Source organism: Micrasema longulum, unplaced genomic scaffold, assembly GCF_059751315.1.
Source record: "Micrasema longulum isolate JH-2025_06_02 unplaced genomic scaffold, ASM5975131v1 h1tg000951l, whole genome shotgun sequence".
Taxonomy (NCBI): domain Eukaryota; kingdom Metazoa; phylum Arthropoda; class Insecta; order Trichoptera; family Brachycentridae; genus Micrasema; species Micrasema longulum.
The window spans coordinates 83,412-102,793 of record NW_028278142.1 but is presented as its reverse complement, the minus strand read 5'-3'; positions in this window follow the sequence as shown (position 1 = coordinate 102,793).

Sequence of the window (19,382 nt, the reverse complement as noted above, 5' to 3'; positions counted from 1 at the left end):
AATATGAAAACGTAAATAAATTTCCCATGCTAATGGCTAATTTGAATTCGATAATGTGAATATTTTGGAATAAACTTCGTCCTAAATCGACAATTTATGGAATCAGGAGTCAGCGAGTTCTGTTTAATTATGATAAAATGAAAAGGGTGTGAAATTTGTGTTACTAGGACACTACCCTTACTCTAACCCTCATTATAGGGATGAGAAGTTAGATATACTATCGCGTCGATGTTATGTTAAGTATTTACATTAAAAATAACATTTGTTAAACGGTTCACTAACTTATTATATTTTTTTAGGCTTTGCCCGTGTTGATCCACAATAAATAACAACAAAAAAATATAAAGTTACTCAAATTTCATAATAAAAACATATTATACAAAAAAAATCAAGAACAACAATCCAAAAAAATAAGAGAAAAAAATATGTATCACACATGTCAAATATAATCTATTATTAATATTTAAAGCATTAACTTTGTGGTCAAACATTTTACTTATTTTTTTTATTTTATTTTATCTATTTCGAATACAAACAGATGTACAGGTTAAATGAATATGTTTTATTTTTTTTATATAAAATGTATACATAGTAGGGCCTGCCATCCAATTATATGTATTTACTAAATAATACTGTAATAAAGCGACGACGGCTTGAAGTTTAAACTATATAAATAATAAATATACTATTTATTAAAATAAGATAAATATGGACAAAACAAGGAGATAGTGGAAAGGAAAAGAAGGAAATAGATAAGGAGTGGTAAAGGATGATTGAAGGAAAGTGAGAGTGGAAAATTGCATTTGATTTAATGATTAAACGAATTATGAATGAAGAGCATGAATCAAGCCTATTAATTCTCTTCTGTACATATTGTATGGAGTGTTAAATATATCAAGACTATTAAATTTTTTGTTAAATGTTTCACATATACGAGGGATTGTAGTATGTTTCCGATGATTAAATGTTATTAAATATGTGTATATAACCACTTACCGACTTTTCTATGTCTACTGGTTTCGAAACGTACCCGTCTCTTCGTCAGGACACTAATTAAACCAATATTTTGCATATTGGTTTAATTGGTTTCCTGACGAAGAGACGAGTACGTCTCGAAACCGGTAGACATAGAAAATTCGGTAAGTGGTTATATACAAATATTTTATTACATTTCAGACGTCTCGACACGACTCCTGTTTGGTAAAGGATTAACTACCCCGACTTTCCCTTAGATCGGGACAAAGACGGCACAGACATGAGTTGCGCACCTCGACCAGCATGAATCCATTCCTTCCGTATATGTGTCATCTACTGGTGCAGTTGGCCCGGGGTTATCTCGGTCAAGATCATTATTATACAATCTTAACATACGCGATAATGCATTAAAGTGCGCCATATTATTATTGAAGGTTGGAAGATAAAATGTTGTGTATGATCTCAATCGTCGACTGGGGACATTCAGGGGTACATTCTCTCTACAAAATGTAGAATCAACATAACAATTAAATATTTTATAAATACAAAAACATCAAAACATCAAAAACAAAATAATATATGTTCATTATTTTATACGTATAAAGTTTTATGTCTCCACTCTTTTATTTGATTATTAATTAAAACTAATGTCTGAGCACCCGATGGCAAACTATCATTGAACAGTTTATCGGGACTAAATATATTTTAATACTTTGTTTTCTTGATAATGTATTAATATTGGTTACGCGTGAATGTTTACTGCCATTTATATGTTTTGGTTGTCGGCTTTTCCTTGAGAAGTAGGAACCCGAGCAGCCTGGCAGTACCTACCGCATTGCAACAATTGGTATTATTATCATCACCGCATCCAATATCCAAAAATACTGAAAATCTGTGTGTGTAATGAAAAATACAGTTCTACGTGTGAAATATAACCGGAATTTAGGACTTGTATTTTTTTTCTTAGACTCTAACCAAGCTCATTTCATACTATATTTTATGATTTTAAAATTGAAACAATTAAAAACTAAGGAGATTTTAGGTGAGTACTGGGACTGTCGATAATTCGCAAGTGTGAAGGCAATTAAAGTGATTCTTAACGAAAATATGAAACTAATTATTCAAATTAACATATTACAACAGAGATGAAGAACATTTAAGAGAAAATAATATTAGTTACGCGTAAATGTTTACTGCCATTTATATGTTTTGGTTGTCGGCTTTTCCTTGAGAAGTAGGAACCCGAGCAGCCTGGCAGTACCTACCGCATTGCAACAATTCACAAATTCCATTTTCAAAATAAACTGACAGCTGTATTTTTTCTTAAAACAAATGATGGCTTCTGTGATCCGCACTATAAACTAACAACAACAAATCATATTCGTACCGCTATCTTGCTACATAAAGTTACCGCTAAAGTGTCAGCATTATTATCATCACCGCATTCAATATCCAAAAAGACTGATGCACAAAGCAGAATAAGAAAGAACCTAACATCCACATCAATCCCGCATTAATATCTGGTGAAGCAAGGGGGAACACTTCAACACAGGTGAGTCGATTTCCGTTGTATATTAAGTGGCAGTAAACGTCCTTAGTAACGTGTGTGTTGGCTGACCTTGTTGGACCATCTTAGATCTGTTCATGTGCTCTCTAAGCTATCGGGGAATTAACTTTTGCGCCTCTCTCTCGCGTCACCAAATATTGTAATAATGTTTATATTTTATTAAATAAATACTAAAAAAAAAAAATGTAATGATTAATATTTTTTGTATTAAAATCTAGCATCTTTTTAGAAAATTTACTTTCCAACTCCGATGTGAAAATGTTCATTTAAAGATTTCAAAAAATACAACTTAATCATACAAATAAACAAAAGAGATGTATCCAGTCTTGTATCATATGTAGAATCGTGTTATATCATAGTCACGCAAAAATTAAGCCCAATGTTTTTTTTATTTACTGCCGGGTACTGAATGTGTCAGTTTTAAAAAAAAGGATTAAAAGTAGAGACTTTTCGTTTCTCTTGAGGTATATTTCAGCCACAAATTATGATATAAATGCCATGGCGGTGTAGAGTGTTACGGCGGCGTAATTCAGTTTGACCCTTTTGCAGAATGAATGTGGCTAAACGTTTAGAGAAGGATTTAACCTCCGAGTGTGAATATCGCTATGATTAATCACTTTTGGGCCGAGTGGCGTAGATGTGGTCTGTGCAGACCTCAAACCCAGAGAGAAAAGGTGCCTACAAAACGTTCGTCTACGGCGTCCGATTTTGGGATCCGATTTTTGTATTTATTTTTATTTAAACTTTTTATCATATATACATTTTTTCAACACTTTATTCAGCTAACAAGGGTACATACTCCGTTCTTAGCTAGAAAATTACATTTTTTATTATAAGATAAAAAAATTAATTATTTTTAATCCATTTCATATATTTTTATCAATATTCGCAGTATGTCATATTTCCCTACTGTCTGCCACTGTATATCGAGATTATACTTACAGAATGCATGAAGTCAACAGTCTTTATATATTTCAAATATATTGTTTAAATAGGTGCAAGATGTTAATTTCAAATTTTATGCTATGCGTAAAATAAAAATTACTCTTTCGAAGCTTTGAAAACAATTTTAATTAGAAAATTGTGGGAGAAATAATGCATAGAAAAAATAAAAAAGCTTTATTGCGATTATCTCGGAATTAGTTTTAATGACTTAATAATTCTGTTAGTAAAGCCTCGATATCCTCCTAAATATTTATTTTATATACGTTTACAACTTATATACATAAAAGGGCGGGCATATTGCCCCAAAGCAATTTCTTCCTACCAACCCAAACCGTTCAGTTTAAAAAATTACAAGTACATGGACACATTCTAGATATATATTTTTTTTTAATTCAAAAGCAAAATTAACTTTAAAATTTACACTATGTAGAGAAAGAAAGGAGAGGTGATTGGAAGGAAAGAAGATAAAAAAGCCTTGCTACTAAAATTCAGCTGTTCGGCTTCCACAGAAGTTCTGTGATCTGGACTTCACCAGTTTTGTGACTAAAATTGACTAGTTCCACGGTGGTGATTGAGCATTCTGATCGGACAGTCGATAAACGCTGTAAGGGTTGGATATTCTACCTACTCTAAAGTGACATCGGATCATTTTTCAGTTAAAGGTTTTGACACCTGATATTTCAAAGGTAGTGGTGTCGGGCTGTTTTTATATTACCTTTTTATAAAACACAGGGTGAAACTAAAATGAATAATATGTATATTTGTTGGAAAATAAAATATTCCTATTTTTATCCATTTACGTATCGCCTAACTTTAGTTCATAGAAAAACAATGCTCGGTCAATTAAATGTAAATATATATTTTTTGATTAAGCGGGCTAACGCCGCGATTATGAACGCTATCTTTATACCCATAAATTATCTTATCGAGACGGTATAAACTAACATCGATATTTCTTTGATGGCCGGAAATGAGAGTATAGCTTCATTTTGGTTCATTTTTACATTTTTTATTATTATCATGGAAAACTTATATAGCGCCATTTTCATAATATAATGCCTCAAGGGCGCTTTACAAAGTGATTATATAAAGAAATAAATATAGTTTTAACTTTTTTAATTTGTAATTTAAGAAGAACAATGTATTTTGTGCAAATGCACATGCAAAGGATTTAATCAAATGATTTGGACAACAAGTGGGTTTTAAGTTTTTTCCGAAACGTCGCTTTACTCCCACAGTTTCGCACCTCTGCTGGGAAAGCATTCCATGCCGTAGGGCCTGCGACCGCAAATGCGCGTTCGCCGTATTTAGGGCGCTGTTTGCGTAGAGGTATAACTTTTCTTTTCGACGTAGATGTAGCTGATCTAAGCGTAAAACGTCTGTCAGCTAGTTCATCTGGAATGCATAGTTCCCTTAGATATTCTAGAGCAGAGTTGTGCAGTGACTTATACATAAGCCAACAGAGTTTGTATTCTACTCGCTGTGGAAAATATAAACAGTGTAATTTCCGAATTAGTGGAGTGATATAACTGAACTTAAAGATTCCTCGCTTTGGCATTCAATACAGACTGTAGGCGAGTCATTTTATTCATTTGTAGACCTGCGTAGATACCATTACAATAATCGACTCTAGACACTACAAACGCATTTATTAATTGACGGGCGGCATCAACTAGCAAATTTTTGCGTATGCATTTAATCTGTCTCAGCTGGTAAAAGCATGAACTTATCGTTCTACTAATTTATATGCGAAAACGTTCCTTGTACATACCTGCATCAATGGTATTGACATTACACTTCTATGACTACTCAAAACCTAAATAAACTATTTATTATATAAATAAAAGACGAGTGATACTTTAATTCACAAATTTGGAATATCCAGTGACCGGTTTCATCGCTTTCGCGACATCTTTGAGACTGGTATCTTTATTAAGGAGTTCAATGTATTCATACAAAACAGAGGTAATGATAGATAATTCATTTTACTACATTGAACTCCTTATTAAAGATACCAGTCTCAAAGATGTAGCGAAAGCGATGAAACCGGTCACAGGATATTATTGGAATTAGACCACCTTTTGTAATGAAAAGCTTGAATTGAAATTTTGTACCCGTCATGTAAAAGCCTTCTGGGCGTATATTTTATTTTATTTTATTTATTTTTATTTTATTTTATTTATTTTTATTTTATTTTATTTATTTTTATTTTATTAACATATACGGCAAATCCGCTTTTTACAAAATTTTTTGGTACTAACATATTTAGCATATTTTTTTTTTTTTAATATTAATTTCCTTTTACCCAAGATTAATAAATTTATAAAAAAAAATTAACCTTAAAACAAATTAAATAATAAAATGTTTTAAAGTAATATAACAAGAAAATCGTAAGTACTGTTTCATACAGCTGGGCAAAGTAAACGAAAAATTATAAAAAAAAATTATAAAATAAATAAAAATAATGACCATTCACCATCTTTGAAAAAGTTCAAAAGATTTGTTCTACAGGAACAATACCCTACACTAAACATATCCGATACGTGGGAATAACTATTGCCGAGTTCATGAAGTCTGTTTAATACGGCATTACAAGTATACACTGTCCGCGAATTGTTGCTGCAAAACGGTGGCACCAGTCTAGTCATTCTGCCAGGCGCCCTAAAATTGATGAGAGAACAGTTCAGGGTAATCCCAGGGTATATAATAATAAATAAAATATGGAAATTAAAAAAGAAACTATTTATATTAATCAACATTTGTCAGATATGAGAAGCGAGTATAACGTGTCTACCACAATCGTCATTGGTTAATTAGCTTTATTTTTGTCTTGTATTTGAATATTTTTATTGTTTTCTAAGACTTTTATTTATACGTAACCAAATGCAGCAATTAAAAAAAAAATAGCAAAACAAATACCATCTACCTAAAAACGAATCCTATCTCAATGGAAATTTTTAGTGATTTCTTTTGTAGAGTTGAATAAAATTATGACGTAGCACATTGCAGTTGTGTTGGTACTCCGAACTTACTCTGAAACCTTTTAAAGGATCTGAAAGGCTTCGAGGATCGGCCTTTTTTAGAATCTGCAGATTTAGATATTGAAAATCCTCTCCATGTGGAATACCTTTTCACAATGAGATTATGGATTCAGTTTTTTTGTTTATTTTCTCGTCCTTTTTAATAGTGATTTATTTTTAAGTACCAGTTTTATAAACGAAAAATACTTATTATGGTTAACAAAAACATTTTTCACTTGGTGGTATGACATTTTACACGTATGTGTTTATAAATTTGTACAAACCACTTTAATCTTGAGTTGCACTTCGACCAGTTTTGAGGTTACTACCTCATCGTCAGGAATTCAACTAACTTATAATTACACGCGTTGCTATGAATACCATAAAATATTGTATGAAAAAGACAGAAAATGAAAGAAAGAGAGAGAAAAAAGATAAAACGAATCATAACGGGAATATTTTGAAAGTGAAAAATATTTATTTTATTTATTTTTTACATTAATATAATTTTTTGCACTTTTAGCATTATATTTTTTTAAATTATTTTTATTGCAATAATTAAAATCCCACCAAACCATTTTCTGTGGCTCGTTGGCGGAGATTAAAATTAATACTAACATATCATTACTGTGATGCTACTTGTGAAAACCTGTAATTGGCTTATTTGTTATTTGTTTTGTTATATGTATATAAGATTAAATTATAGCTGTAGGTTATCCAAATAAATAAAATAAAATAAAAATAAAATAAAATAAAAAATTTCAAATTAATAAAATCAATGAATTTACATGTATGTATATTTTATACAAATAAAAAGCTTTTTTTTCTAATTACGAAAAAGAAAACATATTAACTATAGAATACTGTAGGCCCCTTAGCTTAATCACAAATTACTATTGACGTGCTTAAAAACATGCTAAGCATTTGAGCGATCACAATGAAAAATAATGAACATGCTTAAGTTATCGCAGTCATAAGTCAACGCGTGTGTAATCTCTAAGTCAACGCTCGTGTCGGTTCGTTTTTTTTTTCCTTGTAAATAAATACAGTTTATTGGCGAAAAATCAGCGTTTACTATAAACAAGAATACAATATAATGCATTTGCAAAAAAGTAAGGAGTATCTAATACAAAAAACTGAAAATTAAATTACAATTACTATGGTGATTGTTTTTCTTGACATTTGGCTTGCCAACGCCGGCTAAATGCAATAAATAGCATAAATAATAATAAATAAGTAAATTAAAATAGCAGTTTTGGATATTTTTTTTCATATTTCCACCGGTGAAATTCAAATATGTGATTGCGGAGCAGGATTATACGTCGCGAAACGTAAATATTTTGACATTTAATATTGTGATCGCGAATACGATAAACAACCATTGACAAACAAACGTTGATTGTTATTTGTGATTGAGCTACTGGATCATTTTAATGTTAGTTTAAGTTGAATGTCCCCACGACTTTTTGTGTTCTCATCGGGAATCGAACCCGGAACCTTCCGTTCGTGAGTCAAGCGTCTTGATTCTACACCACAGTGGCCGCCTGTAAAATGTATTATAGAAATAAAAGACGCGTAATACTTTAATCCACAATTTTTTGGATTTTTATAATTACAATAAACTTTCATGATGAATTTTTATTTTACCAACTTGAATATTTGTGTTAATCATACGAATGAAAATATTTATTTTTCATAAATAAAAACTTCAATGTGAATGGTGATCTATTCTCTCTGCCTACAACTACAGAGAAATCGCATTGTGGATTGTTTGAAAGTTTGTTCGTGTATCAAATGATAATTTTATTTATTTTTACTTTTAAATTGTTTGTATTCTATTTTTATACAGAATAATGTTCCCTCACCGGGATGTCCCGTGCCGAGGGAAACATTTTACAAAATGTGAAACATGCCTTAAATTAGCTATTTAACAAAGTTAACATAATAATAACCCCAAAAAACGTTATTAATCAAATTAACTTAATTGAGATTAACATAATAAACAATAAAAAACTAAAATAATCATAAAAAAACATAACCAAATTATATAGATAATTAATATTTTATTTTTATTTATTTATATCTTTAAATATAAATAATAAGTACCTTGTCGGGTTTATTGCTCAAAGCAATATCTCGCAGCCAACCAGAAAACAAAATTAACCAAAAGAAGAGTTAGTCGAAAATGTGCCTAAAAAAACATAGTATATTTCATCAAGAAATGGAAATATAAAATAACCCAATATATTAAAAAGAACATCTTTTTTTAATGGGGAGAAAAAGTTTGCACATATAAACTTTAAAAAAGTTCATTATTTTATACACATTAAAGAATGAGATTTCTGGAATCAAATAGGGTGTGTGTTACGATAAATGGACATGTGACACTTTAAATCTGATGGTCAAAAATAAGTAAACACAATATCTCCACCATGAAAAAGATACTTTTTGATGTGTTATTTTTCCAAACGAACGTTAACTTATTTTTGACATTAGATTTAAAACGTCCTATTAATATAGCACCCACCCAAATGAGTTTGGAAAGAGACAGAAAGATGAACCAGGAAAGACAAAGAATGAAAAAATATTTAGATTTATTTCAACAGAGAGGGAAAAAGTTTTCGAGAAGAAATTTGGAAGTCTAGGCATTTACAGGGCTTATGACCTGTCATTGGCTGGTTTAAGTGGCCACTTTACACACTGTGTAACATTCACCATTCTGCTCATGTTTGAACATCCACATTTCCTCAACTCTTCCATCTGTTGACTTTTGTGAAGTGAAAGAGCTGAAACCTTTATCACGTGGGTGAGATTCATCCGGCTGAACCAAATCACCTACTAGGCAACGCCTGGAAACAATTTTCCAATTTTTATACTTCTTCTTTTACCAGGTAGTAATATAAATTTATTTCAACAGAGAGGGAAAACGTTTTTGAGAAGGGAATATGGATCTAGGCATTTACAGGGCTTATGACCCGTCATTGGCTGGTTTAGCGTTGCCTAGTAGATGATTTGGTTCAGCCGGATGAATCTCACCCACGTGATAAAGGTTTCAGCACTTTCACTTCACAAAAGTCAACAGATGGAAGAGTTGAGGAAATGTGGATGTTCAAACATGGGCAGAATGGTGAATGTTACACAGTGTGTAAAGTGGCCACTTAAACCAGCCAATGACAGGTCATAAGCCCTGTAAATGCCTAGACTTCCAAATTTCTTCTCGAAAACTTTTTCCCTCTCTGTTGAAATAAATCTAAATATGAACAACTCCCTAGGGAGGAAATCCAGCCAGTCTGCAAGCATTTGGACATAATCAAACATTGTTGAATGAAAAAATATTTTAAAAAATAAAAAATGAAAGGAGGTTAGCAATAATTTTGGGTGCCTCGTAATTTAAATTATTGTGTAACAGGGATTAATTAAAAATAAATATTTATTAATGAGAAACAACTGAGCAATGAAAATTTATACAAAGTTTAAAAAACTTTTCGCGACTGAATATTAAACTAACTAATTTAAACTTGGATCAAAAACGCCGTAATGAAATATTGAACAAAAAAAGTTGGACTTTGAATAAAAATAATTAACAAAATTATGTCCCAAACAAGAAATTATAATTGAGTTTGTATTTTCCTGTGTGTCGAATATAAGTTATGAACATAAGTTGTGTCCTTTTTCGAATAAAAAAAATAGCATTAAAAGTTAAATAAATAGTAAAGATTACACATCATTTGAAAGAATTCATTTTTAAAGTATTCGGTAAAATATTTAAGAGAGAATAAAGAAAATATTATATCGAAATACCTATTCATCAAGAGAAGTTCGACCAATAAGATTGTAAGAATTCCATTTCAAGGTAGGTAATTGCATTCATTTGCAAAAGGGTTCGGTGGCAAAGTATTTAAAAATGTCGCAATGAGGAATTCCACTGTTTTCTAATTTATTTATTTTCTATTAGCGTAACATTTAACTAAGCAAAAATTTTTTTTTTTTGTGCGTTATTTACAAAAATATAATTTTTTTAAATCACATTTATCAAATACCGCGCCAAATGACTGTCATCAGTGTGTCACTTTTCAGTAGTGACGTCATGAAACGGTTTTGGCGTTCTTACTTTCACTGACCGCGGTAAGTTGTATTTCTCCAGCCAATAACAAAACTGACAAGAATCTATGGAATATTGCTTTGATTACTTCATTGAGTTGATCGTAATTTGCTCATTTCTATGTTATGGTTATTTTTACGAACGTTTCGATTTAGAAAAACCTAGAAAGTTGACATAATCTCTGTTTGAAAAAAGAGTATGATGAAAATTATTATTATTTCTATGGTCAAAACGTTCCTTACAAGATGCGGGGACTTTAAAGTGGAAACCGGAAATACTACACGTAGATATAAGGAGTGACGTCATTATTTACGAATTGAAAATGAATACAATTTTTAATTTGTTTCATTTATTTTTGCGTGCGTTTTTGAGATATTTCATCCTACACCAAAATTTTTAAATATTCACGTGTACACGAAAACATTTTTAAAATTTTATTCCGGGTTGGGCTGGAATTCCTCATTGCAACTACCAAATCCACGAACCAGCGAAAACCGCAAATTAGCTAATTTGCTAACAAGCTATCTGGTGAGTGGGGCCATCATTCTGTATATGTTTGATAAAATATGCTTTAAATAAGATTGGTTTTCTCGGGAAAATATTTTTTTCTTGAATACATTTCTAAGTACGAGAATGATCAATGTATTGTCAGAAAAGTTAATACGAAACTATAGTATTTGTCTTGTAACAAATATTTATGATGATGGATTACTGTCTGGGTGTGTTGTATTTTTAAAGCTAAAATAAAAGTTTTTCTTCGAATACAATACCTTGCGATTGGACCCAGCTGGGTACGAAATTTATATTAATCAAAAAATACTTGGAAACAAACGTGGAAAATAAAATATCATTTATTTTATTTGTAAGAGCTTACCGGGCTTTTACATGGATTAGTTTATCATGTTATTCACAAATTATTTGATGTTTTAATTTAAATGTGTAATTTTAATTTTAAAATGTTTTCATATTGTTTTTATTATATTTATATTAACTTTGTTTTTTTTTGTCTTTTTTAGGTTGCATTAATGACAATGTTTGATTATGTCCAAATGCTTGCAGACTGGCTGGATTTCCTCCCTAGGGAGTTGTTCATATTAAAATTTATTTCAACAGAGAGGGAAAAAATTTCTGAACTCCCTAGGGAGGAAATCCAGCCAGTCTGCAAGCATTTGGACATAATCAAACATTGTTGAATTACTACCTGGTAAAAGAAGAAGTACAAAAATCGGAAAATTGTTTTCAGGCGTTGCCTAGTAGGTGATTTGGTTCAGCCGGATGAATCACACCCACGTGATAAAGGTTCAGCTCTTTTACTTCACGAAAGTCAACAGATGGAAGAGTTTAGGAAATGTGGATGTTCAAACATGGGCAGAATGGTGAATGTTACACAGTGTGTGTAAAGTGGCCACTTAAACCAGCCAATGACAGGTCATAAGCCCTGTAAATGCCTAAACTTCCATATTCCCTTCTCAGAAAATTTTTCCCTCTCTGTTAAAATAAATTGCATTAATGACCACTATTTTTTTTCTAAAGTTTTAAAATCGTAATAAATATAATCAAACTGTATTTTTTCTCTATGATTATACTTTTTTTAATATTTTAAACCTTTTTATCTGGTTGTTTTGAGTTTTTTTTTTCTTAATAATGTTTTTCATTTTCAAAGTATCAAAAACAAAATAAATAAATGTTCATTTTTTTATGTGGACAATATTATGTCTATACTCTTTATTTGATATTGCATTAAAACTAATGTCTGAGCACCCAATGAAAACTATTCTTTAATATCAACAAATTACAACAGGGATGGAGTATACCTTAAATAAGGGAATATAAAAGTCTAGGCATTTACAGGGCTTATGACCTGTCATTGGCTGGTTTAAGTGGCCATTTTACACACTGTGTAACATTCACCATTTTTCCTATGTTTAAAAATCCATATTTCTTCAATTCTTCTATCTGTTGATTTTAGTAAAGTTAAAGAGCTGAACACATATATACATACATACATACATACACACATATGTACATACACCCATGCGCATCCACATACATATAGGTACATTCATAAAACATAGACAATTTATTTAATATAATGCGAAACATCATTATTGCCATTTGTATATATATACATATATATATATATATATTTATACATTTTAATTGATTTATTGCGGTCTTAGCTTCACATTCATTCTCTGCGTAGCAAGGATGAATATTTTGTTGTATTAAAATTTAGCATATTTATATGAATTTTACTTTCCCAAATCCGGTTTGAAAATGACCATTTGAAGAAATCAAAAACATACAACTTTATCATTTTAAAAAAATACAGAGATGTATCAAGTATCTTGTCAGATGTAGACCAGTATAATATTACAGCCAAACGAGTTTTAAAAAAACAACCACAAAATGGAACTATGGAATTTCGTTTTTTTTTTTTGTTTTATTTGGGCATAATTTTATTATTCCGACATGCAAATGTCTATTTCGCACAGTCTCAGAGAAACATTTGCGACAGAGTGATATACCGACATAACTTAAATACCCATCAGGGGCGAACGGTGTATAGAAGCGATTATGCGTAGCTTACTATTATATTGGACTAACCATAATTATGTTTTCTTGTAACTTTATTTACAAACAAATAAATAATTAACATTTATTTTCAATCATTTCCACCGTTTGTATTTTTATCCTAATATAAATATAATTTTTTAAAAAGCGCGCCCAGCGCCTGCGGCGAGCCAAAAAACTAGCCGATTATTCCAGCTTATTTTTCATACAAATAAGTATACTTTATTTTGAATGTATTAACCCCAGTACGGATTTTTTCTCCAAGATTAAACTTGCAGATTACACTTTTCCTTAAAGACTATTTTTCTTTGAGACGACCGACGGCCGTTTTTAGCACTATTAATTAATAGAACAATGCGGCAAGTTGACATTTCAAGTGAATACCTAATATCGACTGTATTCATAGTGGTATTTATAATTTATTTTTTTATTAATTAAATATTAAAATAATGGTTATTATATCTATATAGTATATCACGAAGTTACATCGTTTGAGTTGATTTTATAGATGAGAGTTGTTGTATCACACAGAACCACAAAAAATATCAATTTATGGTATATAATACTTACATTATATTATGTACCTCCTATGTAGGTACAAATATGTGATATTTTTTTATAGCTTACCTGTAAATAAAATCATTTTTCGTCACTGATACTTATTCATCGAAATTCTCTGCAACCGCATATCCTTTAAGAGTTAATTATTTATAATTATTGTATTTTACTTACTAAACAAGAATTCAAAATTTCCGTTCAGTATTGTACCAAAATGAAGTCCTTATTAATTCTCTTAAGAATTCCTTTGAACATTTCACAGAAACAGCGTAAAGAGCTCTCCAGTTTCACTCTAAATTAATTGCATTTTAAAAATTTAGTCAGGACTTATTTTACGCAATTTGTAAAGGGAACGCGGTTTATTTTCTAGGCTAGGAATTTCATCGTTTTGTCTTGATTTTAAAATCTTTTTTTTTCATTAACTTTGTACGAAACTTTTCGATTTTCGAATATAAAATTGAATCATTAGAACCGTAACGTTCCTCACATTTTATTCATTTTCTTTTATTGATCCTTTTCCTGTCTCCTTCCAAACCCCCAAACGATGCAAGTCTGATCATTTTTAAATTCCGTCAGAGAAAGAAGTCACAGACGGTAACGATTGTCCTCAACTAAATGTCTTTGGCTCCAAGTTTCTGAGGGGTGATTTTATTTGCGATTTAATCAAAACACTTTTAGTATGATAATAAGTTCTTATATTGAAGTTAACCCTGCATTGCCCAATATGGACGATTTGCTACAGTCCAATAATCAGAGTATAAAAATGATTTCAATTTTTTTAAAAGCTCGACGACTATTCTACAGGCAATCTAAGAAGAGACTTTCGACGTTTGCGCGCTGATAAAGTTTTGTAAATATTAATAATTTTATTTATTTAACACTACATATAAGGGTGGTCATATTGCCTTAAGGAAATTTTTCCTACCTACCCAAACCGATCAGTTTAAGAAAATTACAAGTACGAGGGTTGTGTAAAAAAATAAGGTTCTCCATTTTTTTTAAGTTTAAGGAATTTTTTATTTGAACTGAAAAATACATCATTGGAAAGCTTAATTTCTTAAATATTTTTCAACATTATCACCAGATTTCAACGCATTTTTGTTGACGACTAATCCACTTTTAGAATCCAGCTTCGAAGAAGTCCGCTGCAAGTCCGTGGAGGAATTTGGTGACCGCTTCCTGCGCCCTTTCATCAGTCTCGAAACGTTGTCCACCCAAGTGTTGCTTTAACTTTGGAAACAAGTGGAAGTCACTCGGTGCAAGATCAGGGCTGTAGGGAGCCTTTTCAACGAGATCCTAGCAGAATGTTTCCATTAAATCCTTGGTTTGGCGAAAGACGTGCGGGTGCGCATTGTCGTGGTGCAGTCTAACGCCTTTCGTCGGTCTTCCTCTCCGGTGATTTTGAATGGCTATTCTAAGTTTTCTAAGTTTCAAGGTCTCGCAATAATTTAATCTTAATTAGAAATCTTCAGTATTCTCGGCGCATTCTCGAAGAAACTCCTAGGCACAAGTGACGCGTTTGGCTTTGAGGGTTTCTGAAAGCATGTGCGGAACCCACCGCGCACACACCTTGTGATAACATAACCTTTCAGTCAAAATTGTGTGGATTGTTTTTTCACAAACCTCAGGAACCCGGATAACTAGTTCCCGAATCGTTATCCTCCGATCTTCCAACAGAATTCGCTTAATCTTCGACACAACTTTGTCCGAGATCGATGGCCTTACGCTTCCTTTGCTCATCGTGGATGTCTGTGCGCCCATCGGAAAACTCCCTACATCATTTGCGGACGTGTTGAACGCTGATACAAGCTTCCCCATAAACTTCACACAACTGCCTGTGAATATCAACCGGTGGTAACTTTTTAGCGTGGAAAAATCGGACTACTGCACAAACTTCGCACCTGGCGGTGACGGCAATCAGGGGTTCCATCGCGGATGGCTTTCAGGCCGGCACTGAGCGTCGCAGCGAGTTTTACTAAAGCGGGATCTAGAGTGGGGGAACCAGCGCACACAGTGGTGTTGCCGGATTTCGTCTAGCATTTTGCGCGGCGAGTTTACAGCGTTGGGAACCTTTTTTTTTACAGTACTATGAAAAGAGGAGAGGGAATGGGAAGGAAAGAAGAAGGATAAAGGAAAAACTTAAATATTTAGATATCGACATTTCAATCTTGACTTAAATGTAAATAAAGAAGGGTCTCTAACATTAGTGAGTTGATTATCATACAATTAATCAGCTACTACTTTAAAAGAGGAGGCAAGAAAATTAGAGCGATCAAAGGTTATTAAAAGTGTTCTCTCGTCACTAGAACGAAAAGATAGTCCGTGTTGTGATAGAGGTTGGAAGAGCTTTCTCAGATAAATAGGCGAAGTGGGAATTTTTAAAATATTGTGAAGAAGTGATAGAATGTGAATGTTTCTTCTATGCCTGATACTGAGCCAGTGTAGTTGCGTGCGATATTCGGTTTTGTGGTCGAATTTGCGAAGATCAAATATATATCGTATAAAGACATTCTGCAATCGTTCTAACTTATCAAGTCATTCAGAGTTAGCATTTGGATAAAATACATCCGCATAGTCGAGGAGTGGAAGAAGTAAGCTCTGTACTAATGTTTGCTTAACATTAATTGGCAAAAAATTTTGTTATCTTTAAAGTGAGTACAAACTGCTATAAAGTTTACGACTAACTTCGTTAACGGCACGATCAGTGCCACCCTAAATGCTTATGAATGATAATGCCTAAGTTTTTGACTGAAGTCATGAATGGAATTTCTGTACCATCTATTTTGAAAAGAGGAAGTGAGGAAAAATTCTCTATTGAATCAATTTTTTACTACCAACAAGTACAATTTGGATTTTTGCTGGATTTATGAGAAGTCCGTGTTTTTTTGTCCATGAAGAGATATTGACAGTTAAGTGTCGGAAACAAATGTCGTATTTTATTGTTGAGTCGTTGCAATAGTGACGTACCACCGGAAAACTTCACTATCAATCGACAATGTCAATTTTATATTGAATATCGAATCATCTTATGCGTGTTCATTTTAAGGAGTTCGCAATACGATTAATTTTAATTAATTGACGATAATTTTGACGATATATTAGTTTATGCGCCTATTAAAAATAGTTAAAATTTAAAAAATAAAATATACTATTATGCGTTATGGTCACTGAAAACAAGATACGAGTATGTAAGTTACTTCAGTTATGTTTTTTTGTATTGCCTTTTTTATTTTAGATTTATTTTTTTAATAATCTCGTTTATGGTAACCAGTGGCGTGAGCGCGGATTATCCGAGTCACGTTTTCATCGTGTTTTGCACAAAATACTATCAGAAATCACAATTTCACTCGCGATTATTATTATGTGATCAATCTCAGTGTGATAAAATGTAACGCTCCCGAGTTAGTAAAAATACAACAATTTTCATTTTTGTTATAGTTGTAACTTATAAAGCTATTTCTGTTACTAGGAATACGCATCTCAGATATGGAATCCTCAGTATGCCATATATATAACAAGAATAAAAAATATTCAAAAAAAATCATAAAGTACCTTAAATACAAAACCGGTATTTCTTATGTATCAACGCTCACTGCCTCCACCTACCATGGAATCACTTCTCTACAATACCGCAGAGTGTGTTCTGACCAACTACTGGTTCACAAAATTATGACAGGAATAGTTGCCTGTGCAGAACTACTTAGTTTAATAACAATACATGTGCCAGCCAGGATTTGTAGATGGTACCACCTGTTTCATGTACCAATAAGTAAAACATCGTAACATATTACAACAGAGATGAAGAACATTTTAGAGAAGGTAATATAGAAGTCTAGGCATCTACAGGGCTTATGACTTGTCATTGGCTGGTTTAAGTGGCCAATTTACACTTTGTGTAACATTCACCAGTCTGCCCATATTTGAACATCTACATTCCTTCTTCCGTAAGACTGGACATCTTACCTTCATGCAAGAAAAATGATCAAAATAAGCTGCGATTGATTAATAATGCAGTGCCATATGCACCATTACGTGCGGAAAAAATGATGATGATAATGATGAAATTAAATTCTTGCACTTTTTTGAAAAAAGCATCCAATTTCATTTGATTTGATTGTTATTTCCTTTCTTGCAGAATCATAGCATAAAGTACACATATTTTAATTTTCTTTTAATTTTAATAATAATAAAATTAAAAAAACAATCGAAAACGAAAAACGAAAACTAACTAAGAAACAATTTTACACACACAACAGTCTGCTTGCGTACACAGTAATAGAATAAAACAACGCGTAAAAGTGTGCCTGCTATTAGAATCGCGGCGCCTACTATTGTCTGGTGTCGGCCGAACCGGGAAATCCCACGCCGGCACTTACCGGCGTAATTGAAAATTGGCGTAAATCGAACCGGCGCAAAACAACTTTTACCTGTATTATACTCCCAGGCATAGAATTAAGAATAGTCCAGAAACCGCATACGCACATCAAACAGAAGGCGACTCAACTACTGATAAATGAGTAGGTTTACGTTTTGACCAATTAGTTTCTTTGTAGACGTCGCTCAGTACGCAACTCCTGATTTGAATTCAACTATGCCGTGTTGTGTTCTTTTAAAGTATAGAAATACTGCTAGGATCTTAAAGAAACAGGATTCAATCACATTTCATGTGTAATTAGCAAATGAATGTGTATGTAACAAATGCATTATTTAAAAATTTAATTATTTTTCCATCTGTCAGATTGTCGAAGAAACAAAATTAACATTTCGTTAGTGTTGCCAGGGTAGTTAATTTTTTTACCCTACTTTGCTCATCTAATGAGAGAAATAATAAAAATTGGATCTCGGATTAAACAACTCTGTCGTGGACATTTGACCGACATTATCTTTAAAACACCAAATATTATTTAACATGATATAAAAATATCCGTTTTATGTAAAATAAAATTTGTTATATATTATAAGTTTAAAGTTCATTAATTCAATTACTTTTATTAAATGACCCTTTACTTATCTACCCTGCTGTGTCAATCAATATTTCTGCGTGCACAATAAAATTTTAGAGAAATTAACAAATTGCTTTTTTTAACCTTACATTTGTGTTGTAATTATGGAGAGACTATCACTCCCTCTCACTTCTGTTCAATGTACTTCATAGTCCTAACGCTCCTATATACCTGCGTGAAATATTTCTCTAGGCACAATCTTACTTCCCATCGACAATTCCTGTTTTTTCTCTAACTTACACAGTGTCAATGCGGCTCGACTGTGGAATCATCTCCCATCCACCATTAAAGATGTTACTACATTATCTCTGTTTAAATCGCGTCTGAAGAAACATCTACTTTCTCTTCCTTAATCTCTCCTCCTTTTCTCTTTCCTCTTTTTTCCTTTTTCCTAATGAGTAATAGTTTTGATTTAAAGTCATTTGTAAACAAATACGTTTATTTCTATTTTTATATATCTGGCATTTTAATCTTTTTTTTCTATTGAATATGTTCTGTAACTTGAATCATAGAAATAACATTTTTATTTTATTGGTTGGTTGGAAGGAATTGCCATTTGGCAATAATCCCGCCAATGTACAAATAACATTGTGTACAAAAAGTTAAATAAATAAAAAAATATAAAAAATTCCCATCGG